Raw genomic sequence first — 27,360 nt, forward strand, 5'->3', positions numbered from 1 at the left:
CTACCCAATCACCCCCTCCTCCCCCATTTGCTACTATAATATCTGTCTCTTAGGCATGTGCGATTCGTTTCGTTCCAAAATGAAATTCGGACGAAATGTCAGAAAGTTCGGAAATTCAGATGTATCCGAATTCAGAATTACAGCTAAAGCGAATGCAAACGAATCCGAATTACCGATTTCCCGAAATGCGTCAGCGATAGTCCAGTCGAATTTTCGTTTTTGGATGAATTTTAGTTTTTTAGCGGTAGTCCGGTCGAAATTTCGTTTATGGATGAACTTTCGTTGCAGCAAAATTACATTTTTTTTTTAGTTTGCAGAAGGTTTGCCTATGCCTTTTGTACCTGCTCTGCCTGCTTGGTGTGACCTCAGCCTGTCGACCTCAGATATCGGGATTTCCACAACCCTGCTGCAGAACCAGATATTGGCTTGCACGGTGATACCACCTCTGGCACTCCTGCCACTCATTGTGTATAAGGACTCTGTCCCCAATACCACAGTCCCTAGGACACGAGGTGCAAGGGAAGCCTCCTCCCACATCCAGTCTCCACACAGGTACGAGATACCCCCAAAATCCCTACCAGACCCTTTAGGTCTGGTAGGAATTTTAAGGGGGAACCCCAGCCCCAAAAAATGGGGAATAAACGTGAGGTCCTCCTAACAGTCCTATGGATTTTGGGGGGAACCCCACGCACTTTTTTGTGTTTTAACTTGGGGGGGTCCCTCCTAACATTCCTACCAGACCTAAAGGGTCTGGTATGAATTGGGGGGGGGAAACCTCACGCTTTTTTTTTTTCCTCTTCTGCAAACTAAAAAAAATAACAATCGATTTTTTTTCCTAATGTCATTTTGCTGCAACGAAATTTTGTCCATAAAACGACATTTCGACCGGACTACCGCTTACAAATTTCATCCGAATCCGAATTCCGAAACTAATTTAATTTCGGACCCGAATCCGAAAAACGAAATAATGCAAAATCCGAATCAAAACTAAACTAAACAAATTTTTTGCTGGTGCACATGTCTACTGTCTCTATGCATTTTGCTCTCCCCCCCCCCCTCCATATATCCACCAGTTTACCTGTTCAGTGTTTAAAATTCACATCTAAGTGGAATACTTCATTATCTAACTTAAACACTCAGTTGCTCTGTTGTTCCTCAGAGGTCTTCACACCAGTTTGAAGCATTTTCAGGGATGTGCTTCAAGAAGGCATGCTTGCAGCGAAGCATGGTCTGCCACCACTGCCTCTACTACCTGCACTGCTGGCCAGGCCTACTAGGTTGCTAAGAATCTATCCTAATATGACTTACTGCTTAAGAGAAGTGTGCAACAGGAGGACCATATGGATAATTATTGATAAGTTTGAGGATGATTGACCACAGAGGGTGATTGACTGCCAAAAGCTGGTCATACACCTATAGATTTTCTGCAGATTTTCTATGGTCAGATGGAAAAAGTGGAACAGATTCCTCCATCTACGCTAAACTGTGTGGATGGAGGAATCTCCCACTGGGCCAAGCTACAGTATCTTGCTAGTTGGCCCCTAGCAAGATACTGAAGCTTGGCCCAGTGGGAGATTCCTCCATTCATACAGTTTAGAGTACATTGAGGAATCTGTTGCACTTTTTCCATCTCACCATAGAAAATCTGCAGATAATCTAGAGGTGTATGGCCAGCTTAAGCGGTCTAACAATTAAACCTGTCCTAACTGAAAGTATCTGACAACCCAACCCTGAACTGTTACCTTGAGCACCTATATCTACCACCACTTCTCTGCACTGATGCTACAGAGAGCTTCCTGAGCACAAACATTCATTAATAATTTGTACCAATAGAAAATGCTTTCAATTGGCGATAAGCAAAATGAAAAGTTTTTATTTCTTTGCAATTTTGGCAAAATTTCACCATGTTGGCAAATGCATTTGCGTCAATGAGAAGGCAAAGTTAAAGGGTAATTTCACTTTCCCAGGCGAATGTAGGAAAAAGGAATTTCTCTACCAATTTGCCTCCTGTCTCCCCTGCTGGTCTTACCTGTTAACAATCACTCCTTCCCCTCCATGACTGCTAGTGCAATATCCATACTCCATACATGGGATTTCAGCCTGTATGCATTTCAAATTTCACTTGCAAATGGCGAACACTCATTGCTCACCATAGCAATGAGCACTTCTCATTGGTCAGCACAGTCAGGTGACCATACTGACCAATGAGTGCTTGCCATTTGTAAGTGAAATTTGATATAATGTACATACTGCAGGGCTGCAAACCCATGTATAGAGTATGGATATTAAAGCGGCAGCTGCGGAGGGGAAGGAGCGATCTTTGACAGTTAAAAGCAGAAAGTGGAATTACTTTTAAGCTGCCTTTTGGTGGTTTTTAAGAGTGCAATGGGCATTAGAAATCTCCTGAGGGTTACACAAGCTTCTTTAAACTATCCTGGATCTGTTCTTGTGACAGAAAACAAAAAGTGAAAATAGTAAAGTAAATGTAAAGCAGCAGTACACAAATAATGATCAAATACACACACAAAATAAAGGAGAACAACTGAGAGTGTGTTTTACCAAAATTGGAAAATTCACTCAGCTCATCCCAAATTTATATATAACATGTATAACTCATAACATTTGTGAGCTAAAATTCTATTGCAAAATGCTTGGCAGTCATTGTAATCCCAAATCAAAATCTTAATTTCTATCCTAAAAAATAACAGACTTGACAGTGGAACAAGGTAAAGACTATGCATAAAAGACACTGCATTCAAATATTTGTCATCAATTACCAGCACATTTCCTCATGTAATAATTATATTTGATTTATTTTGATTGTTATTCAACATCAGAGTCTGCCTACACATGTCTTGTAGAATAATACATTCTCATATCTAGATTATTTAGCATTTTGCCTGGAGGCTGTGCATAGTCACATTCATTTTCAAAAAGTTGAAGCTAGTCATTTAAAAGAAAGATTATAATATAGATTCCTTTTTTCAGCAATGTTTTATTGTGCTACACTCCTCCATGAAGTAACATGAATGGCTTCTATCTTCCAATACCTTCCCCATTTTGCCTGGACTGGAAACAGGGATTTTAAATGTTTCTTATATCTTTATGCTGGCCATACATGTTTTCATTAGATTGGAAGACATCTGACAGTTTAAAATCGTTTGGATCAAGCAGACTATCATCCCTGACTCCCACCTACCCCTTCTTCAGATCTGCTGTTAGATCTACTCAGAGGTGTTCAGGGGAGCCCAAACAAAGATGTAGTAATACAGTTGACCATTTCTCTGTAATAACATACATGTATATTTTTTCATTTATGTTTCTATAGTGCTTTTTCTCCCTGGGGACTCAAAGCTCTGATTAAATTGGTAGTGGTAGCAAGTAAAAGGTGAGGTGGCCATCTTGGCTATGCTCAGTAGAATACAATACAGATAACATTTTAGACAGGAGCCAATAAACTTACCACCATGCCTTTGAAGTTGGGTAGCTTAGTTGATTTAATTTACAGGGTCATTCACAAAACGGTGAAGAGTTTGGACAAGGCAGAAGAAGTGAACAATCTAGGACTACATAGCTGATTTGGAAACATTGTCCAATTCAGCTCACTTTCCAGTTCAGCTATGTTGTCCTAGATTGTTCACTTCTCCTGCCTTCTCCAAACTCTTCACCCTTTTGTGAATAACCCTGTTAGTGTTCTGTGTATTTGTATTTTTGTTGTTTTCAGTCAATTGGATAGTTATTTTTGTGCTGCTGCTTTTTGAATTTTAGCTTTTTTAGTCTGTTTTCTTCTTACTGTAAAAAAAAAAGAAAAACCCTACAATAAGGAAGATAATGAAGGGCACAAAAACAGATCCAGGATAGCTCAAAGGAACTTCCTTAACATTCAGGAGCCATTTATAGCCCATTGCACACTTTAAACAAAAAGCATCTTAAATTAACATTAACCAGTGAATCCAATGCATTTGCCAAAATTCAAGAGCACCCTAAATATAATAATGAAATATTGAACTATGCACTAAATTAAACATCATGAGGATTTTTACTTCCCGCTTTATCTTTAAGATCAAATCAAATTGTAATAAACATGACATACAAAATAAAATATACAATTTTAGGACACATATGTATTATTATTATTATAATTACTTTCTTCATCATAATCATTATTATTTATGTATTTAATAATTATTATTTGTTTATTTAATATTATCACTGCATTACCACAGCTAGTCATTTCTGCTAAGCCACGTGGCGCTTCACCAAAGTTCTTGATCTTCCTCAGTATTATAATTACTATTATATTTACTAATATTTGTATTATTTATTATGTTATTACTTATCATTATATTACATTTGTTTAAGTCATTATAATAATTTCATTATTGCTATTTGATCATATTTTAAGTGAAATTATAACCGTATCCTAATGTCCACTGGAAGGAAAGTGTGCCCAAAATGTCAGACAGCCAGAATAATAGCAATACATGAAGCAAATGCGACCATGGTCCATTGACTTTTGAGTGACCATTTTATTAGGGCCAAGCATGATTTACTCTCCTGGCAATTTATAGTTTCCTGGCTACATGTGTGAGATCCTTTGGAATTCTGCAGTGGAGAATTGCAGACTGAAAAAATACATAGTTGTGCTGGCTGCTGATGTCTCAAGACAGCAAACAGTGTACCTCCACTGAATAAGGGAGCATGGCCTCTGGTTAATGTTTCTGAAACAGCCTGTTAAGACTGTTACTACAAATTAGGGTCTGGATCATTCTACAGCTAAAATAGACTTCTTTCATCTTCCAGATGGCTGTCTGATTAGGAACTGGGCAGGATCACATTTCAGGTCTTGACTTAATGATTCTGGACTATATTTATGGCTTTCCAGGACAATAAATTCAAGGTAGGTCATTGGCTTCACTGAAAACCACCAGAAAATAAAAACAACTCTCTAGGATTGCTGAATTATGAACTGTGACATTTTTAAGCTTATCCCATACCTCCCAATGAGTTTCTTTGTGTCTTTAAGCAATATATTGCCGTAAAGTGGGCATAGTTATCTTTTATTGTTGGCATTAATTATTTGTTTATGAAGGTCTAGGAAATAAACCTTTAGCGATGTTGTATAGAAACTGATCTTCAAGCATCCTGCTACAGTATGCTTTCCCATCCTGCTACAGTATGCTTTCCAACAAGAGCATGCATTACTTATGAAACCAGATATATTAAAAGCATTAGATCAGGTTCTACGTTAACTAGTATCATTGGAAAAGTAAGGGTTATTCATTTTTATCCAGATTCCTTTTGGTATGTGTTTGCAAGGCCTATTTCAGAAAAAAATAGCAACATTCAAATTCAGAGGTGTCTGAAGTATATGGAACATTAAGGTTTTCAGTATTAATAATTTATATATTATAACACATAGGGGTCTATTCACAAAGCTGCCGAAGGATCTGGCCGTAGCTTCGGCCGATCCTTCGGCTAGCTTCGGCACCAGGACCCCTTCGGTTCAGGAGAACCGAGGGGGTGCTGTACGGGCTATTCACAATAGCCCGTACAGCTCCCGATCACGGCCGAGCGGCTCAGTCGAGAACGGCTGATTTCAGCCGATATACGGCTGAAATCAGCCGTACCAGCTTGAAGTGAATAGCCGAACGGTGTTCGGCTCACTTCACTTCTGATCGGTCATTCACTCGGCTGCCCTCGGCAGCTTTGTGAATAGACCACATAGTCTATTAATATCTAATCTAAACTTCACTATTAACCCATTACTGTGATGGGAAGGCTCACCTGCCAGGCTCTGCATTTATTAACCCAGAAGATATATACATACCACTTGACATGCAGGCACCCCAAGGTGGCTACTATGTGCTGACATTGATGGATTAAATATTATTATATTATAATTATACAGGATTTATATAGCGCCAACAGTTTGCACAGCGATTTACAATATATGGAAGACATTACAATTACAATACAATTCAAGACAAGGTGATAAGGAGGGCCCTGCCTGTGAGAGCTTAGAATCTAAAAGGAAGGGGCAAGTGATAGATGAGGAAGTAGCTCTGTGGGGATTAACTTTTTGAGAAAGTGATAGTTCAGTGGTTAATTTCAGGTGGGATAGGCTTCCCTGAAAAGATGAGTCTTTAGGGATTACGTAAAGGCAGGCGTGTCGCCAAAAAAAGTACATGTACCTTTTTTCAGTGATTGCCGCATGGATGTAACCCCCTTGCATTCCGGGAACGCCAAAGTATGCACCAGGCCTCAGCCCCCACAGGTAAAGTTGCTTACAATTTTAAATATTTGGTTAGCAAAAGGTAATTCAACAATCTCATGATTACTAATCTAGTGCAGTATAAAAACGGAGGGAATAACTTTAAAGTATACCCTGCCAAATATAATGTAATAATATTGAAAACAAACAAAAATAAAAAAGTACTAGAAATGTGACCATATTGTGTGCATAAATATATGCAGAATATTATCGCAGAAATGCAATTGTAAGATCTTGGAACCACACCATGCACAGAAGGCATTCTCTAGCAGAATATATGCCTTTGTCATTTTTATAGCTACATAACGAGGTCATAAATGCAACAGAAATAAACAGAAAGCAACTATTGCTCTGTTACATTAAGGGTGAATGCTGCCGGGCAGAACTGGGTTCATAATCTATATGTACAGTATTAACATAAAAAAAACTCTTACAATGTTCCAATTCTTGCTTATAAGACATACTGCATGTCTTATAATTTTATATTTATTTTAACTATGTGGGAGAAATTACACTATAAAACATCTGATACAAATCTCACACTATTACTCCAACATCTAAATTGTTAAAGCGATCCTGTCAGTGGGTAACTAAATTACATGGACATTATCCTTTTTTTAAAGTTTTGGATAGAGAATGAATAAAACATGCATCACTTTGTTTTTTTTTAGCATTAGTTGTCTCGCTAAGGGGACTTCCCTTCAATTTCTGTCCTGGAGACCCAACAGGGATAAGTATGTCCAATGTGAGGTGGAATCCAGTTTAAAGTCCCTATTGGTTGCCCTCCTGTTCTGGTAACAGCTCAAAATTTTAGATTTTCTTTTTCTTTCACTAAAAGGATAATTCTCTCCAATGGGGACACAGACAACAATTAAAAACTGATTGGGTTTCTAACCCAAAACTTTAAGCCAAAAATATTTTGGCTTAAAGAATATTTCCAATTTCACAGCAAAATTGGGATAACACCCATTTTATATTAGTTACGTTTCCATTCACATAGCATAAGCGAAATAAAATTTAAAAAATGTTTCATGCAGTTAAAATTGCTTTTACTTGGGTTAGGGTTTCTTGGCTTCTTAAGGGTTACAATTTCTACTCCTTCTTTGTAATGTTAGGAGGGGTTGTGAGGGGTTTGTTGAACCTGTCTGTACTATGCTGGCTCATTTCATTAAAATGTGTAAAGTAGATTTGAACACTAGCTGCCCTAACAAAGGGTTAAAGGATTACAACCCTGACTTCTGCATTTTATGTTCAGAATTTGCATACTACAGTGACTGCAATCTTTAACACCGTTTTGGAAAAGCCTCCCACCATGCAATTTGAGGTAGTTCAGACTCACTGAGTTGCCAGTATGCAGTCTGATTGCTCTAATTTTGTTTGTGATGTACTGTGTAGGGTACATTTCTATAATGTGAAAATGTGTGAAATGTGGAGGAGGAAATTCAGCAAGCCTGTTGTACCTCTCCAGAGTCACGTTGACAATGCAAGGATTAGTGAAACCCCTACTGGACATAATCTTCCAATCTGGATCCACTTACAGGTGGGGTCACCCCTTCAGTGTCCAAATCACGGGCATGGAATACTTCATCAATTGCTGTCTCAACTGCCAGCTCTATTATGTTTCCTGGGAGTGGACCTGGTCCCAATTCTGAGCTGTTTAGACCCAAATGTGCTGTCCCAAACTCCCCCCCTATGGCAATCCCCTGCTTCAGCGACATAGAGGACAAGGCTCAAAATCCGTTAATTGTGTTAACGGAAACAGTACCCCAACTGTTTGGTGAGGACTGACTCAACTTCTGGATTTCTTGATGCCATGAGGGGTGCTCTCCTAGGCGGTGGCAATGATGTTCCCCCTTTTTTGTGGACTTTGACCCTTTCTCCTGCAGGACTGACCCCTCTGCTTACTGACTGTAAGGGCTTACTGTATAGGATTATTTCTCTTCTTCCTGGAGATTGGATGTGGTACCATATTTACTGACCATAGGAGCGGCTTCCTCCTGACACACAAGTTTTTAGATACCCTTTTGGCTTATCTTTTCCTCTGACTTTTTTGGCTATTGTTTCCTCTATTCTATTTGATATGAATAGAACAACGGCACTCCAATTACAGATATGATGCCTCTTTATTGACTTGAATGCAACATATCACACAAATGCAATGTTTTGAGGTCACACAGGATCTGCTTCCTCATGCAAGACATGGGTTTGCCTGAGGAAGGGGATTCTGTGTGACCCCGAAATGCTGCACTTGTGTGATATGTCGCATTCATGTCAATAAAGACGCATCATATCTGTAACTGGAGTGCCAGTGTTCTATTCATATCATGTGCATGTCACGTTGCCATCCGTCGACCACCGCTGCACCCACCTGCTCATTCTTGGATTAAGCTGTCAGTAGTGCGATGTGTATATGGACCTCTATTCTATTTGAGGCCTGCAGAATGGTCATGTTCAATGATACGGTTATAATGCTCCTTATTCCATTCTCTTGTTGCTTTGTATTACTGGTTGCATATCATACATATTTACTGCATAGAAGACCGTAATCTAAACTATATTTTGTTTAGTGCTGTTAATATTGATTTATTACCCTTTGTCTCTTTTGAAATATGAAAGAATGAAGTGTTGCATCCTGCAAGTGCCCTTGATGTATCTTCTTTTGGAGTACATTGAAGACAATGATTAGAACAAGTGAGCAGCTTGGTGCATGGTGCATTCTGCGAGTAACAATACAGTGGGATCTCTTGGGGTAACCTTTCTTAGAACTAGTTTGTGTTCCCGTCTAAAGAAACAATGGTCAGTGCCATATTTATTTTGTGTTTCACTGTATGTTTAAGAGGTTGTTAGATGGATGAAATGTTCTTATTACAACACTGGAATTCATCATGTGATTAGAGTAGGAAAATGCTCCTATATAGCATTCACTTTCAGTAAAAGCTATTCCACTATATACTAAACAATAGCAGGTTAGGATCTGCATAAAGTTTGCTAAAATTCCTGCAATGTGAGACTTCAAGGAAAACTGGAGTTTTACTTTGACTGCTGACTTTGAAAGGTATGTGCTCTGCTCTAAAGCATTTGCTGTACACATTATTTTCATTTATCAAGAAAAAAAGCAGAATGTAACCTTAAAAACCTTTCTGGTGCCTTTCTCCAGTGCCTCTTTAGGCCAGAAATACTCCATATAGCCTGCCTGGAATGTTTTGCCTGTTCTTTTACACCTGGCAATGAGGTAAGTTGAGTATGAAGCATTGCACTTTGGGGATCTCCATATGACTTGCAAGCTGGAAAGCTTCAGCTTCAGGATGCCTGAAAATGTTTATAAAACATGTTCAGGGTTAGCAAATCACCAGTGCTTTTCAACACCCCTTTGTATAATCATGTGCTTCACTTAGTTAAACTGTGTGGAGAATACTTAAGCAAAAACTTTAAAGTCATATGAACAATTTCCATTTAAACTGGCACAAGGGATACAGCTGAGTGGTTCAAATTTTACTTCTGACATTCATCTTGCAGTTGACCATCCCACTCACTCCTATAGTTGCTGGTACCCTCATTTTCTGAATGACCTTGAATTGTCCTGCAATCATTCTGGAACAGTGTGTCACCTGGTTCAAGGCAATATTTATGGAAAGCTGCTATCAAATGCAGAAGAAATGAGAAAAAAACGTCTGCATCCCTTATATATAGCTGAGAAGTCTAAAAGTGAAATATTTGAGTGGGGCCGATATTTTCAGACTATGCCCAACCAACTCTACTCGTCTTTGCTTACTGTGATTTCATGGAGCGACCTTTCAATGTTACATTGAAAATATCTGTCAGGACAGAAACATGGAAGTTGCTGTTGCTGAATTTTTTTTTTTACAGAGGTAATGCAATGGCCTCCTCTTTCTTAACCCCCAGCCTATTGACTGGACAGTGGAAGAGCAGTAGCAGACTGATGAGGACATCTCTCTGCTCTCCTATCAAGATGTTCCTTGACAGCACATTTGCATGCAACACAGCTGATTGGCTCCCAGTCCCCCTCTCCCCTTCTAATCTAAGCACTGCTGTATAGGGGATTGCAAGAGTCTGAAGTCAATATAGTTAGTTACGCGAATTGCATATAAAAAACAAATGTAATTATATATTAAAGGAGAACTATGAGGTGAGTGATTTCCACTCATCCTCATAGTTAGAGCCGACCTCTGACAAAGAAGCTGTCACAGGTCGGCTCTCTTGATCGGGAAGTGAGCAGAAACATACAGCCGATCCATTCACTTCCCGATTGTCTCCCTGACAGTCACTGCTCCCCGCAGGGATTCCCCCCACCCCCCTACAAACCTCCAGCACTGAGTGGAGTAACGGACATGGTAGGGGCCAGGTACAGCTGGCTCTGCCTCTAGATGGGCAGAGCCAGCTGTCACTCACGCAGCTGGGTGGATAACAACAATATTGTCGGGATCTTTCCCGGCTGCGGCGCTCTCAGTATATCGTGGGCAACTATGAGGAAAAACACTTACCCCATAGTTCTCTTTTAAGCCCGCCCCTTAATGCCAAAAGCATTGACTAACCTCAACACCTTGAGGAACAATGTATGGGCTTCCCATTCATGTGATCACTGTGATTAACTGTCACAGTGATCACTTGATCCAGAGCCCATTCCTACCAACTCCTGATCAATACTCTGTGACTGGGATCTGTTAGCGGCGTGGTCACAGAACTGGAGATGTGTGATTGAGCGTGCTCCGGACAGAAAATGTGAAACAAACTGCGAAGCATATATTCAGCAGCATGGAGTAAGGCCCACATTTGTGCTGCTACATATACGTATGTTTGTGGGTGGTGGGAATGGGTTAATTAATAAATAGCTTCATTAATTTGTATCTGTTAGTATGTCTGCCTGCAGTTCAGCTTTAAGCTGGCAAAATTATGACAGCCCTAGAATATGTACCTGCAAAAACATGTTGGCAATGACAACTCCCATGTTTCCATCATGACAGCTTCATTTTAAGAATTCTGCAAGGCAGATAATGATAATAAAATACCGACTATGCCAAAGGCAAGATTGGCAGTGTAGCCAGATTAAAATAAATACATTTTCACAAGCTAATGTATCTAGTGGCATAATTATGCAAGCTATTGTACAGTAATCAGTAAGGGATTGTGTCTCTTAATATGCATCTACAAGGCAAAAAATACAAAACATAGCATCACCTAGTATACTGAAGGAGGGCTCCCACATTATAAGCTGTTGTTTTTAACACACATACCGTAGCAGGAAATGTCTCAGGCTGCTGATATTTGAATTAAGGCGCACAACAGACGTATTAACATATATTGTTGCACACCAGCCCCTCACTATTTGTAGCTATCATTGTAGCACATACAGTGGCTAATATCCCAGAGAGAAAGAAGAGCAGGTTGAATACATTTAAATTTATTGGTAAGAAGCAGCAGTCTTGTTCTTTATGAAAGAAGAGCGATTTCCTGCTTATGAGGCCAGTGCTACCCATACCTGAAGAAGATAAAATAAATATTGGCTGGTTGTAAAAGCTAGAGGAAACTAGAGTATTCAGTGGTGGGTCCAATATTGATTTTGTTTGTGATCAGCATCACTGAATGGGGAATTATTCTGGTGTAGAAGTACCAATGAATCTTTCTGGAGGTATCCTGTAAGTAGGTTAGTTAGAAGCTGTGGAAGAAAAAAGCTAGACAAGAAGAAAAAGCCTATTTTTGGGTTGCATACAAGGAAAGTAGCTTTAAAAGTGGAACTCTAGAAATCTACAAACGTTAACCCTTGCAGTCGGACTACCCCCACACTGCAAGGGTTAAATGCTCATTTTTACCTGCTCAAATAGATGGAATATAATCGCCTGATTCTCGATCCCATCTGGCTGCTAGAACCGCAGTCTTTCCTCTAGGCTAGGTTCCCGCAGCCTTTTCTCCCCCAGGTCCCAGCTCCAACATTATCAGGTCTAATCCAGTCCATTTCCTTGCATCAGATGGGAGGAAGCCACAGAACATACCACTCTTGGAGTGGAGGGAGAGAGGGGTGAGCACTCACTGCAGCAGGATAGAGGATCAGTTTAGCATATCTTCTTTATTCTGGCCCCTAGAGAAAATGAACAGTTAACCCTAGCAGTGTGTGGGGTAGCCCCCCTGCAAGCGTCAACTCTTTGCATACCTGGAGTTTTGCTTTAACTTTATTACACTTGAATTCTCTGTCATGTTGCTAATTTAAATAACTATATTATTGAATCATAAGGGGGAACCCTTAGTGTCAGCAACAATTGGACAAGGAACCCTGTCAGCAACAATTGGACAAACAGATAAATACGGTTAATCTGGTGCTGACTATTACTGCTTTATTAGTACATGAATTTGTGGATTTGTATGTTGGATGAAAAAAAGCTTGTCCAGAGATCTGTCAAAAAGGCCAAGTTCCTTGGTGTACACTCACCTTTATAGCAGACTAGAGCTGAATAAGATACATATATGTAACAAGTGCTACTCTTTGCTTAACATTGTCAGTTCAAAACCCCACATTGTAGATTTTTCATGAATTTCACTTTGAAGCTGTGAGCTCAAGGCCATAGGGGCGTCTGCTTGGCTGAACAATGGGATTAAAGACTGTGTGGGGTAAGCACAGTGTTCTATGCTTTGTGTCCATCTCTTACCTTCAGTGTAGGACAGCAGTTGGAAGAAGAAGAATATATTTTACACTATACCAGTAAGTACAGTTTGCATTACTTTATATTACCTACAGCTATTACCTGAACACAACAGTGTAATAATAGATGTGATTATGTAAGGATATGGCTTGATATGTTACAATCATCCTGTGACTTTTAAGCTTTCCTTTTTATGTTTATAATCTGTAAAGGTAATACCTATTAAATCCCAGGAACTCAAACAAACAAGTGTGTATTTAGTCTGGTTTCTAATAGGTCTTATTAGAAAGCCCAGCATGCTCTTTAAAACGTTGACTTTTTGCAAATTGCACAAAAACCATTATAACTGACCTAAAGAAACACTATGATCTTGCTAAATTGGGGCAAAGTTACAGTGTCTCATCATGCCAGTACTCCCCTGCCACTCAGTCTGGTTTCAATAACCAATGTTTCTAAGTATGAGGGAGCATGCAACCTCCTCCCAATAGAAAGCAGAAAAGGTGTTCCAAACCAAGGACTATCTCTTTTATTTCCTAATTTTCCCAAAAAGCAGAAGCATAATATCTGAAAAAATTGCCATATTTTAACCCATACTGGCTCTTTTCAAGTATTTATGATGCAACCTTCTCCCAATAATACTGAACTGTGATGCTATAGCAAAGTGTTACTGGGTTTAAATAGTGGGTTCCAAGACAAAATCATGATCCGCCAGTCGAGAAGGATTGGAAACGAACGGTAAGCCTTTAGACCTCAAGTTACTTGTAATATCAGTTCTAGTAAATCTGTAAAAAGTTCAGAGAAAATGGATTAGGCACTCACCTTGTCTGTTGTCCTCAGTAGGTCATTCATGACATGTACTTGTGTATTGCTGTATCTTTTACAGAATCCCGAATGGAAAGTGACATTCATTCTGTATTAGCTTACCTTATTAAATAAAAATCGGTTGCTCATGTGATAATAAGAGTCATCTCTTAACTATATTTTGCATACTGAGCATGTCTTAATATAACTACACTAGCCCTTTACATCCATGTGGAGTTAAATAATTTTTTAGTGTGTGGACTGAATCGTGATAACACCTGCATTTATCTGTACACGTAAAAATTTGCTTACATAATAGCATCATTCAACATGTACAAGGACATTGCATAGATGATGAGGAAAAAGAAAGATGTAACTAACACAAATGCTTGACAATTACCAGACATAAGAATGAATTCTAATGAAGAATATATAGAACAACCATTTCAACATGGAGGAACCCTTGACATAACTTTCAGGTCTCATGGAACCCCTGCTAATTGTATCTACAGCAGATGGTATATTAGTGCGGACAGTAATTTGAATAAAGAAAAGAATGTGGTGTACTTAGCTTTTGCTCAAGTAAGAATGGTCAGCAAATCCAGCCTGTTTGCTCTGAATTGGGGTTAATTTTGCAGGTGAACCCAATTCACTCATGTTAACTGGTAAAGTGATCTAAAGGCCCACTAACCAATTTGCTCCGGTTCAGCAGAATACCCCCCACCTATTAGTACTATGTTCTAAAGATTAAGCTCCTGATTTAAAAAAATACAGAAAAAATGTTAATGTATTATTTTTTTTAACCATTTGAGTCACCAGGCCTTTTCCCCCCTAAATTCCTTCCTAAATAAAGTGGGCCTGTGTGCATCAGTTGGGTCTTCTTTCTCAAGAAAAGAAATGCTGAACCTTTCATCACATTTGCCTTTGTGGTGCTGTGTCCAGATGCATAAATCTCATGGATCTGGACGAGGCACAACTCTGGATTATGGGCACATACTGTACACACTGGATACTTTTCAGTGTCCAGCGTGTATGCATGCTGATCTGATTTCCCTGGAAGTATTCGGAGTGTCCACAGACAACCCTCCCCAGAGTTCTTAGCCCCCCTTTAGCATATAGTGCCCCTTTACATCAGAGTTCTTAGTCCCCCCTTCACATCAGATTCCCCTTCACATCAGAATTCACCCTTTATTTCAGAGTCTCCTTTCACATCAGGGTCCTCAGTCACTTCCTCACATCATAAGCTATTAAGCATTAGTTTTGTAGTCTACACTAATGTATTCTTCATAGTTTTTTCAGGACATATAGGGCTTTTATTTGGTAGAAAATGTATATATATTTATTTTTATTTCTTTGTTTTTTTTATTGGTAATATATATAGTTAAAAAGTAATTGAAAATTTGTTATTTTTCACAACGCAACATTTACATAATTGGAGCACAAAGACTGATGATTACAATGATATCACATTGTAAATTTTATGTAAGATAGCAAGATTGTAAAGCTCAAAGTGTATGTAGGAGTTTTACTTTTAGGCCTGGTTCACACCTGGGCGTTTTACAACGCGTAGGAACGCACTGAAAAACGCCCTACGCCCAAAGAAGTACAGGAGCTTCTTTGGGGCGCTTTTCCGCGCGGTTCCATTGGTATTCCCGAGTGTGGATCGGGGTTAACAAAGCGGTAACCCCGAGCCACACTCTGGAATACAGCGTACAGGTCTTACCTTGTCCGCGATCCCCGCTGTAACCTGCGGCGGCTGGCGACTTCCGGGTTCCGTCCCTTGCGAGCAGCTGTGTCGCAGGGGGGCAGAGCCGGCAGGAAGTTTGAAAGTGAATTTTTTTTACAAAAAAATTTAAATAGAGAAAATAAGGAAAAAAAAATCATACCGCCAGTGAAATGCACGTTTCACTGAACGGAAAAACATGCTAAAAAATTAGCTGAAAAAATACGCTCAGGTGTGAACCCAGCCTAAGAGAGCTTTATTTCTCTTTCAACGCTACATTGCACACAGGGGGAAAAAATGGTTTACATAACTTGTTAGCAACACATTAAGATAAGATTAATTTGGCATGACAAAGGCACAAATTAGCACAATGGTGACTTTTTCACAGGTTTGTTATAGCTAAAAATGTAAATGACATCGCATTCACGTACATGAGCATTTGATGCTTGTACAGCGAATGCAAATGTCATCCTGATCAGCTGCTGAGACCAGCCACCATTTTAAAATAGCACTAGGACAAATTGCTGCCATCCCAATACCATTTTAAAATGTTGGTCAGCACCCAAGTTGTTACATTCAATTCTTAAAGCTCAACTCCATGTTTACATCCTCCTTTCGTAAGAGAAAAATAAAAACTTTTATACATACCTTTTTTCCAGGTGTCTCTGGTCCACTTAACACAGGTCCACTTTACCCTCTTCTTTCTCTGGTGGTGGGTGAAAAGAAAGCAGTGGCAATTTCTACAGCATTCTTTAGCTGGACTAAGTCGGGGGGCAAAGCCTTGACGTCCTAAGCTCACGAGAAGTGGATCAAATGATGATGGAGAAGAGGACTGGAGCTAAAATGAGGAATGGGTAATTCTGCAGGGAACAGCAGTGGAGAGGAAGTAAGTATAGCAGCTATAATAAATGTTTTTAAGCTGTGGGGATCCATTTATTTATTTTTAGCCCAAGCTGGAATCAAGCTTTAATATGAAAAATGTATACAAAACACTGTAGATTATCTACAAATATATAGTTTTACTGACTTTAATTTGAAAGCCCTAAGTACATAAGTACCGCTCAAAATTACATTTAAAGGTGCATGAACCTGTGGTTGAAAAATTCGGCTTCAAGCTTTATATATACAGTCAGGTGCTATCACTGAGTGCGATTATCCACCCTTCTCTTGTGTTTTCAATCCTGGCATGTCTTCAGCTCTCTCCCAAGCAGGTCTGCCTGTCCAGAAGAGGAATTTGGGAGAACAAGGGATGTAGTATTAATGTGGATGAAAACTACACTTCACATTCATTTCAGAATGATTGAGTACAAAGTGGAGTAAACACTACATTGAGCCAAATCCAGCTTTTCTGGAAGTCACGGAGCACTTAGCAGGTGTCAGAAACACATGCCCAATTTTTGACAACCGTGTGTGTGAGTCCTAAGACAAAATCCAAATGTATTATGATGCTGTGATATCAATTATACTTTTTCCCAATTCTATCCCAGTCCTAAACATGTGTCTACCTACCCATAATACAGTATTTATTATTTAAGGAGCATGATCAGGGTGTGGACAAGATCAGATGCCCTATACAGGACCTTTGTCCATTATTATTATTATTATTATACAGGATTTATATAGCGCCAATAGTTTGCGCAGCGCTTTACAATATAAGGAAGACATTACAGTCACAATACAATTTAAGACAAGATGGTAAGGAGGGCCCTGCCCGTGAGGGCTTACAATCTAAAAGGGAGGGGCAAGTGATACATGAGGAGGTAGCTGTGTGGGGATGATTGTTTGAGAAATTGATTGTTCAGTGGTTAGGTTGAGGTGGGATAGGCTTCCCTGAAGAGATGAGTCTTAAGGGATCGCCTAAAGGCAGTCAGTGTGGGAGATAGACGGGCAGGTTGGGGTAGAGAGTTCCATAGAATGGGAGACACTCTAGTGAAGTCCTGGAGGCGAGCATGGGAGGAGTTGATGACGGAGCTGGAAAGCAGGAGGTCTTGTGAAGAGCGGAGGGGACGGTTAGGGTAATACTTTGAGACCAGGTTGGAGATATAGCCGGGGCCAGAGTTGTGGATGGCTTTGTACGCGGTTGTTAATATTTTGAATTTTATCCTTTGGGCTATAGGAAGCCAGTGTAGGGATTGACAGAGGGGGGTTGCAGACACTGAGCGGTTGGTTAGGTGGATGAGCCTAGCAGCTGCATTCATGATAGACTGAAGGGGGGATAGCCTGTGTAGAGGTAGGCCAATGAGGAGGGAGTTGCAATAGTCAAGACGAGAGATAACAAGGGAGTGGATGAGCAATTTTGTGGTATCTTTGGTGAGGAAGGGGCGTATTTTGGAGATGTTACGAAGGTGAAGGCAGCAGGATTTGGATAGTGATTGGATGTGGGGAGAAAGGTGAGGTCCGAGTCAAGGATGACACCTAGGACCTTGGCATGGGGGGAGGGCTGTATAGTTGTGTTAACAATCTCAAGGGAAAAGTTGGGGGAAGGTGCACGGGCAGGAGGAAATATCAAGAGCTCAGTTGTTGAAAGGTTGAGTTTTAAGAAGTGTTGCGACATCCAGATAGATATGTCAGTTAGTAGATTAGTGACACGCAAGGACACTGAGGGGGAGAGTTGCGGAGTAGAGAGATAGATTTGAGTGTCATCGGTATAGAGATGGTATTGGAAGCCATTTGTGGTTATTAACTGACCAAGAGAGGAGGTGTAGATAGAGAAGAGAAGGGGTCCAAGGACAGAGCCTTGGGGGACCAAGGACAGAGCCTCCATCCCTACAATATCCTACTGAAATCCTGAACTGAATGGTCAACTCTCACCTCACCATCTGCAGCTTCTTGAGCAGACTGTGAAGCCATCTAAATGCCCCCCATGAACTGTTCTGCCACACCAAAGGCTCAGAGACAGTCATCCTGCACTTCTGCCATGTGCATGGACTCCATCTTGGCCATTGAAAAACAAGTCTGGGGCAGCAGCAAGCAGACCCATCCAAATATATCAGACCTAGCTCCTCCTCCCGGACATGCTTCCTCTGGCCCCTCCCATGCTCTAAGGATGACTAACACTTCTACCATCTTGCAAGCCATTGAAAGCTGTAAATACTCCTGGATGGAATGCTTATAAATCATCTTGTGAGTGCATCTCATCTGCCATGATTTGGAAAGTTCCGGAGAAGATTACCCAAAGCAGAAAATCAGGTATCCACCATAGTGGATACTAACATCACTCACGGCATCCATACTGAAGGACTGCAATGGAAAACAGTATTTTTGGGAGAGAACTCAGGATCCAGAAAACCACCTGTGAAGAAACAATGTGAGGGTGGGGAGACTACTTGAAGGGGTGGAGGGCCTCCATTCTGAGTCCTTTGCCAAAAACCCTTTAAAGGACATTCTGTACCTGGAAAACTCCTTTCTGGTCTACATTGTGGGGAGAGTGCACCTTGCCCTGACCAGCATGGTGATCCCCTGGTGCAAATCCTGGGCCATGGTTCACATGAACTACAGGAATGGAGGCCTCATCCTGCTGTAATATGAAAAACACTATCTCATGCTGTTCCCAGACTTCTCAGCTTAGATACAAAGGCAACCCTATTCCTTCCTAGACATCCAGAGTAGGCAGCAGGTGAAAGGCATACAATACAGCAAACTATACCCAAGAAAGCTGTGAGCGACCTATGAAGGTTCCAATAAATGCTTTAATTCATGACAAGCCAGTGACTGGCTAGAGGGACTGCAGTAAAGCTAGCCATATACTGTCAATTTTTGCTTGGTTATCTCTGTGGTGAAAAAAAAGTGGATTCCCCCATCCACTTGAACAGCATGCCCTAGGGTGACAATACTCACTCCTCTGGTGTATCTATCGAGGGAGCCATCACTTCCACCCAAGCTGCACCCCTGATTTGGGCTACAAATATGTCTTCCTCTCTTCATTAAATGGGAGATGAGTGAATTTGTAGCTTTCAGTTCAACTCGCAGGAAGTTAGAAGGACACTACATTTCTGTCAATATCAACAGGTAATTTCTGTAATTGCTAAAAATGTTCTTAACCTGAAAAAAAAAGAAAACAAATGCAGACAACTAATCTAAAGACTGGTAAACTCCAATATCAATATTATTTATTTATTTTTTGCTTGGGTTTAGATATCCTATGGTAATACATGGGATCACAAAAAGTTCAAGCAGTAAAGGGGCAGACACAAATGACCAAGAGGGGTAACAAGGAAAGCTATACCATTGTGGTATTTCACCATCAGGAATGTGCACTTGTGCTATATAATCCTTTTGTAATGACTCTTAACACAACCAAAATGACTGTAAACCAAAACAATGTAATGGTTATTTTATACTATGAAGCAGTGACAGGTAACCCTTGGTAACCTTTCAATATTCAATTTTCAACAGCTCAGAGTGATCTGGCTAACAGAAGTTGATTTTGATAGGCATGGGTTACCCACGTCATTGATTTGTGTACTGACCTACCTAAGAGACATTAGTAGTGACTTTCTGGTTACTAACGGGGTAGAATTATGTATATTTAGGTGAATGTTATACAATATGTCTATGTATAATTTTACATGGCAGTTCTTGGGTTTTTTAGGTATGGTAACAGTAATTATTATTATTGGCTATACGTTACGATGTAGAGGCTTACATTGCTTCCCAGTAGTACTGGGATCCAGAAACTGATTCCCATGTCAGAATCTGCCAGGTAATTGCACATACCTGCTGTGTAAATGTGTGGGAATACTTCAGTTTCCTTACAAAATCTGAAAAGAATTTACAAGCTATGGACAATAATGGTCCCAAACTGTAAGGGATATTGGTAGTAATTTGAAATTATAGTCTCTGTAAGGGAAGGAACTGATGTTCCAGTCATTTTGGAAAGACTTTCTCTCACTTCCTGTTGCATCTCCAGGAGAGGAAGTGAAGGGAACTTTTCTAAAAAAAAAAAAGACGGAAAAAATAAACTTATGGGGTTTTAACCTTTCCCTACACTATAAAGCTAAAAATGTTTTTGCCTGTACACAGATTTTTAAAATACTTACATATACATTTTATTTCTTCAATTTATGACATTTCTGAAAGAGGAATGACAGCTAGAAAAGCAGGCATAACAAAGGAAAGAATGCTGGTACTGTTCACTCAGCAAGAAAATGAACATATGAAACCTCTAGTAAGTGTTTTTAAAGGTAATTGCTATACAAGGGATCACATTTACAAGTCATACTTACTAAAATAATGTCTCAGTTTGAAACAATTCTCTTAGCTGTGCGGAAAAGCTTGGGTGAAGTCTGCAATGACATTATTCACAAACCATTGAGGTCAAACAAATTAAAAGTGAACAGCATATGGTATGGTAATCATCCAATGTATAATTAACAATCCTGGAATGCTTTCAGGACAAACAAGGAGGCGAGGTTATGGTTTTCTTAATGCTAAATCTTAGGTGCAAAAATGAAAGCATATGCTGGTGAATTGTAAAGCTGAAGATGATTGACTTTTAGGTAACACTTCCAAATAGCCTTAGGGACTGAAGGTTTGAATAATACATACAAATCACTTTCAAATCACCTAGGTACTTATGCTATATTCCTCTAATCTTCTTCCATATTTATATACACATTCTGCACAAAAAGTATTAAAGCATACCAAAGGCATCAAGCACAGTAAAATCTGAAGACAGCCACAGTGGATAAAGTCTGATAGACACCATCTTGGAATAAAATGCTTGGTTCAGTGTTTAGACATATGTCTTCAATTTAAAAGCAATTCAGCAATCATGTTAAAACTAAAACCTGATTACAGAAAATGGAACTTTTCAACTCTCAGATTTGGATCGAGTTCTTAGTCTTCAAAAAGTCGAAAAAAGATGATGTGTGCAATGTTTACACGTTCCTGTCACTGAGTCCCAGAATTGTTGGTGGTGTATATTTAGCTGTAAAATGCTGGCATTTGATGTTATAGGACATGGGAAGCCATGGTGCCAAAATGTGCATGAGTAATCATGTGGCGCCATAAGAAGTATTTCAAATTATGTTTTTTCTTTTTTTTTCAGTGTGATTTTTTTCTTAGACAGTTGGCAGTAGAGAATCTATGGATGCCATTAAACTGAGCCATGGTAAAATAGTTGTTCTGAAAAATCTTTCGCTTAACTGCATGGATTGCTGTGGTGATGACATGTCAGTCTTAAATATGACCTGTCAGTTATGAACATTGTGTGTGTTATGACATTTTCTAATATGCTTTGTCACCCGTGGCTAGATCCCTAGCTTCTTCTTTCCATTGACAAAGCTGGCATGACTCTTGGATAAAAAAAACTACAGTTCAGATTCTCCTCCTGATATTTATTGGTTAACCAGAGCAGGATATCTATGGCGTATTGTACACATGTGATTATATTCTCCTCGCTGAACTCTAAGGAAAAGAGACAGCCAGGACCATAGAGTTTCTATGACTGCAGGCACGCAGGTTTTTTGCAGGCTTTCACTTCATCCTTTTGGTACTTGGTCCCAGTCTGCGCACAAAGCAGTAAAATATAAAAACCCAAGAATACTTATGAAAAATAATATGAATCTTGAACATTTACACTACACATACAAAAAGCTTAATAACTGAAAGCCAACATGAACAGCGATCAACTAGATGCAAACCCTAAATTAATGTATTTAGTTAGCTAAAGCACTATGCGACATAAACAATTGCCTTAAAAAAAAAAAAACTTGCTTTCACCTTTTTCTATCCTTCATAGCATCTCAGTGCTGTTGATCTTCCCACAGACTTTGTGCAGCCGCTTCCTGTCTTCATACTGTAGATGCACTCCTGCAATGGCTGCATGGTATTTCTCGGGGCTGGTTTCCTAATGGTGACAATAAGGCACCATGTCTGCATTAGGTGTGTTAAAAAGGCCACCTGCAGTCTCCATCCATAGCCATGCAGGGTGATAATGCAGTAGCACACCTGGGAGACAGTTGTCTGAAAAAATTACCAATAATAGGTTTAAGCTTGCTTGAGATTTTAGGCATTGGATTTACATATACTGTGAGCACATTATGCTAAATAACCCCAATTATCCAGTTGAATTCTGCCAGACCATCACATCATGGATGCTCTCTAAGAGAGTCTACTTGATGTTACCTGGATTCAAGCTCACTCCAGTGGCAAATATAGTCTTTTGCATATCTCTGGCAACTAGTGAAGCACGATCTTCTCAACAAACAGTCTTGAAATCATGAGAGCTGACAGTTTTTCAACCTTTTGGTTTACAAAGCAAAGCATACTGGGGGTTAAAGTGAACCTCTAGAGATTTGGAGTAACCTTAGGAAAAATATTAGGTAAATATTGCATTCAAAAGTAGTTCCATCCCAAAGATTGAATCCCTATTCATATAGCAATGACTTTTAGGCTACATACACCAAACGCTGACATCGTTCTACTTGAAGTAAATTGTGTAAAATGATAGGGATGACAAATTACTGTAATGTATTGACTGTTGACATTAGGCTGTTGAGATTGCTTCAGTAAAATGCAGAATCTCCTCAACCCCTTGCTGTGGTCGGACAAATGTAAGTTATACGTTCTAAACCTGTCCTTTGAAGTTCTTAGTTGAAGTCTAACTTGTAGTTACTCCGTTATGTATCACTGAAAATAAATAGAAGCGAACATTATGTCTGCCAGCTCGTAAGGTTGAAATCTATTAGGAGAGACAAAGAGCAAGAAAAAAAACATTGGAGCCAGTCTAAAACGGTAATTCATACTAAAGGTTGACATTAACAAAACAGAAATTATGAAATTAAAGACATACTAAAATGCTCAAAAAATGCGGTATTAAGTATGTCATCTCCAAATGAACTATTAACCATCTCCATATGATTTGCCAAGCCTTAGTAACAAAATCGCACACACATTCTTCCCATTAACATACCATGTACAAGGGCCCTAAATCTGTCAAAATTTTTTTTTTTGTTGAGGAGGGGGGTTAGCATAATATTTTATAAAATTTCTGCTTAATTGGAGCCTTGACAAAATAATTTGGAATGACAGTCTAATTGGAAGAATGTAATATTTCAGTGGCAATATTTTCAAAGCAGTTTGTCGTTTTCATTGGAACGTGCTTTGCTAGCAAGAATGTGTCATATTACTGAATTAGCTGAAATTAAGATTCTTTTGACGTCTCTATGAAAGAAAAGACACTTGCTGTACAAATAAACTTGATTAAAACAGATTAAGACAGGAAATAGCTCATGTTACTTTATATAATGTGCTAGTCTTTGCAGCGTGTGTATGTGGTCAAATATTAGCTAACGATTCATTTTCACTCAATTTCAGAGGGAAGACCACAGAGGTAAAAAGGAAGTGTAAGTGGAAACACTTTTTAAGTGCATTGTTGGCTGAATACAAAATGTTCCTGACGAAATTTCCGTGTGAGTGTGAAATTGCTTTTTAATCACACACATTGTTCATAAAAGTGGATCTAACCTCAAATGTTAACTTAGAGCTATTGCTAAGTCTTGCTGAGATGAATAAATAAAGACTGTCGGTCATGTGACTAAAAAGGTATCCATTTAGCCAGGTAAACTCTTCAGAAAGGAAGAAACAGTTGGTCAGATGCCCTATGGCAGAGATCACATGAGCAGATGTCTAGCTGTTTGGGCCAGCACAGAAATTAGCCTAGAGCAGCTTTTTTTGCAGCAAAGGCAAGTATGCCAGCCATGTGGCTACTCCTTTTTTTATCCTTTCCAGCTAAGCTGACATTTAAGTGTAGTTTTAGTTGAAAAATAATCTGTTTATTTTGTTAACAAAAGCAGCTATAAATGTGAGATTTTCCCAAAAAAGTGGTGCACTCATTTTCAGAGGAAATAATATGGCCTGCAGAAAATCACAGCTGTTAAAATGACACTAAACCCAGGAGTTAAATCTTATAAATGCATTCAAGTACCTTAACTATTAACAAAACTGTTAATTATTTGTGGATCCTCAAATCATCTCTGAATTGGTGCTGACGCTTTCCTTCCTTCTGGAGGGTGGCTACTTTTGTTTCCCATGGTCCCCGTGTGTGTGTTGTAAAAGCTTTTATAACTTTATTAAATCTATGACTGCAGGATAGGTCATTAGAGGCTGATAATGTCTCCTTGTTTTGTGCTTTCCATCCTTTTCCTCCCACCTCACCACAATGTTGATCATTAAGGCTTCCTTTCATAGTTTTATGGACCAAAAATGAGGCACAAGAATTGTCAGGGAATGGGTCCAAGCTCAGCTTCAAGAATCGAAGTCCAAATTTCTGCTCATATACAGTATTAGATCACTCTGAAATATTTGTTGGCATCTGTAGGTGTCTGCTTTTTTATTCTGCAGTCTAATTAGTAGGTTTTCACTCAGAGCCCTGCTTGGTCAGATTCCTAGCTCTTGTGCCCTAATAGAATGGGACTTCCAGGCATAGGGTAGCATGTGATCTCCCCAATGTGACAGTGCTTGGGTCGGAGTGGCCCATTGTCCGGCCCAAACACATCATGACGTGGGGGTGGCATTGACTTTTTCCACCCAGGTAAACTTCATCTAACGAAGTGGACAGGCAGGGTGGAGCAGCGAGTATATCTTGCTAGTGGTGTGGACAGGTGACAATGTCTCTTTAAAGCAAGCAAGGGTTGGAACTAGGTAGAAAACAAAAGCTGTGCAAAAATGGGTGAACACTAATGGCCGTCAGCATATGGTTTTGGTGGGGCAGGAAATGGACTTCCAAAGGTAAGCAGGATTAAACACCAAAATGTTATGAAACATAAAACAGTAACTATGGAATCAGAAGCTTAATCAAAAGAGCCCTGATGAAAAATCCTGATGGGTCCCTCATTTTTTATGTTAAAAAAAATGGTAACAGTATTATAAAACAGGTGTAAAGGTAAAAATACATTTTGGTCTTTGTGAGGTGTAATATGAGCCACCAACTGATAACTAAGAGGCAAACAGTTTGGCTTGGGCCCACAGACATCATGGCCCTAGAGCACATGCCCTCTATACAGTACCTTGTAACTAAGCCATAATCCAGAATAATGAAAAACATTGTTACAATATCTCTTCTAATATTTACATTAGGTAACATTTTAAGTTGAAGGACCCTTGAACATATTGTGCCATATTGCAGATATATCTGGCAGTTTTATTATAATTCATTGGTTTCTTGAGTCGTTTTATGGCGTCCAGAGAGCCTTTCATTTAAGGTTCTCTGAGACAATTATGTATTATTCAATAAAGTAGCTGGTATAGTTATTGCCAGTCATAAATGTGTCAGTTCTGGGAGACATATTTATAAATCGCAAGAATTTAAAACACGCTGAAAACAACTTGAAAGAATTCCAATGTTTTATATTTTAGCCAAACATGTCACAGGCAGCCATGTTGCATATAATTTAGTATGGCAAACAATATCTCGCTGCTATTAAGTGCTATTTCCTCCAATTCATATTTTTCTGCCTATTTGCTGGTCCAAGATGACTAATACTATAAGAAGTGACTACACAAAGCTGTTACAGACTAAAGCTGTTCCGCCAAAAATATGAAATTTAAAATGTTGCTTTTGAAGTTGAAATAAGACTATCATCAAACCTGTGTGAGTTTGTTTTATTGAGTGATGATAGATCTTAATTCTTTTTATGCATGCTTGTTTTAATTCTGCCAAGAGGTAACTCACAAATGAAAGGCAGTAAATTCAAGCTTCACTCTATTATGCATGTCAGATCTGGATGGCCAATTTGTAAATCTTAAGAAACTTTCCCTTGATGCAGGTTAAAAACATCCCACTTGAATGCCATTGTGGTTTTAAGGTTCGCCGTTAAATTTCAACAACACATCTACCTCACTCCTACTTATATATATCTTCCCAATAACAATAACAGTTTGTGTATCAATCATGTCGGATGAGAAGTATTTTGGGATGCAGAACTAGATCATTAGATCACACAGTGTGAACTGTTGAAAAGCTGACAAGAAAAGTGTCCATTGCCTGGAAGATTGAAACACATTTGCACACCTGACTGCCAAGAATGAGAGAGGTCAATAAAAATTTATAGGCAAAGAACAATTTGTAGCCACTGAAATGTATCTACATCAGACTAAAATGACATAACTGTTCAACAATACTGTAAATAATTTTGTAAATATGTTTACAATTGGCAATTTAAAGTGTAACTCTGGTATTCTCTATATTCTTGGCATTGTCAGGGCAGATGTACAGTATACTGTTGATACAAAGCCACATGTAGTTCTTCAGTCCTAGGGTTACGTGCCACAAGGGACTATATCTTCATGGAGTTCATGTGATCTCATGTTTGTGTGGGTTTTCATGGGTTCTGTAGCTTTTTACCTACTCAATATACTGGTAAGTTAAATGGCTTATGACCACACTGGCCCTAGAGTGTGTAAATAAATATGCTTGTATAAATACTATTAGGATATTACTCCAGAACCAAATTAAAGTGATGCTGTCACCTTGCCATTTCAGGACAGGGTCTCTTAAATCTCACCCCAGCCTATTTATACTAACCTTCACAGTGTTTTCCCACAACTCCTTCTGTCATCACTACTAATAAAAATACCCAATACCCAATGCTATCAAGTATAGGGAGTTAGTGACCTTTTCCCATGATGCAGTGGTCAGACAACTCTGTCACCTGATAGAGGAGAGGATGTTATTCCAAGTCAAATGTAATATTACAGCATTAGGGCCACAAGAAAGAGCTGATCAGCCTAGGAAATAAGTATTTATCTCTATCTCCATCTAGAGGTAATAATACGGTATTTACATGATATTGCATTGGACCTGAACCTTTGCAACTTTGATTGCTGGTAAGCAGCTCTAAGCTCCGGCCCAACTGCTGTCTGTCTATAATAAAACTACTGCAACTTTGATTGCTGGTATGCATCCC

This window comes from Nanorana parkeri, unplaced genomic scaffold (genome assembly GCF_000935625.1).
Source record: "Nanorana parkeri isolate BGI_ZX_2015 unplaced genomic scaffold, ASM93562v1 scaffold4, whole genome shotgun sequence".
NCBI lineage: Eukaryota > Metazoa > Chordata > Amphibia > Anura > Dicroglossidae > Nanorana > Nanorana parkeri.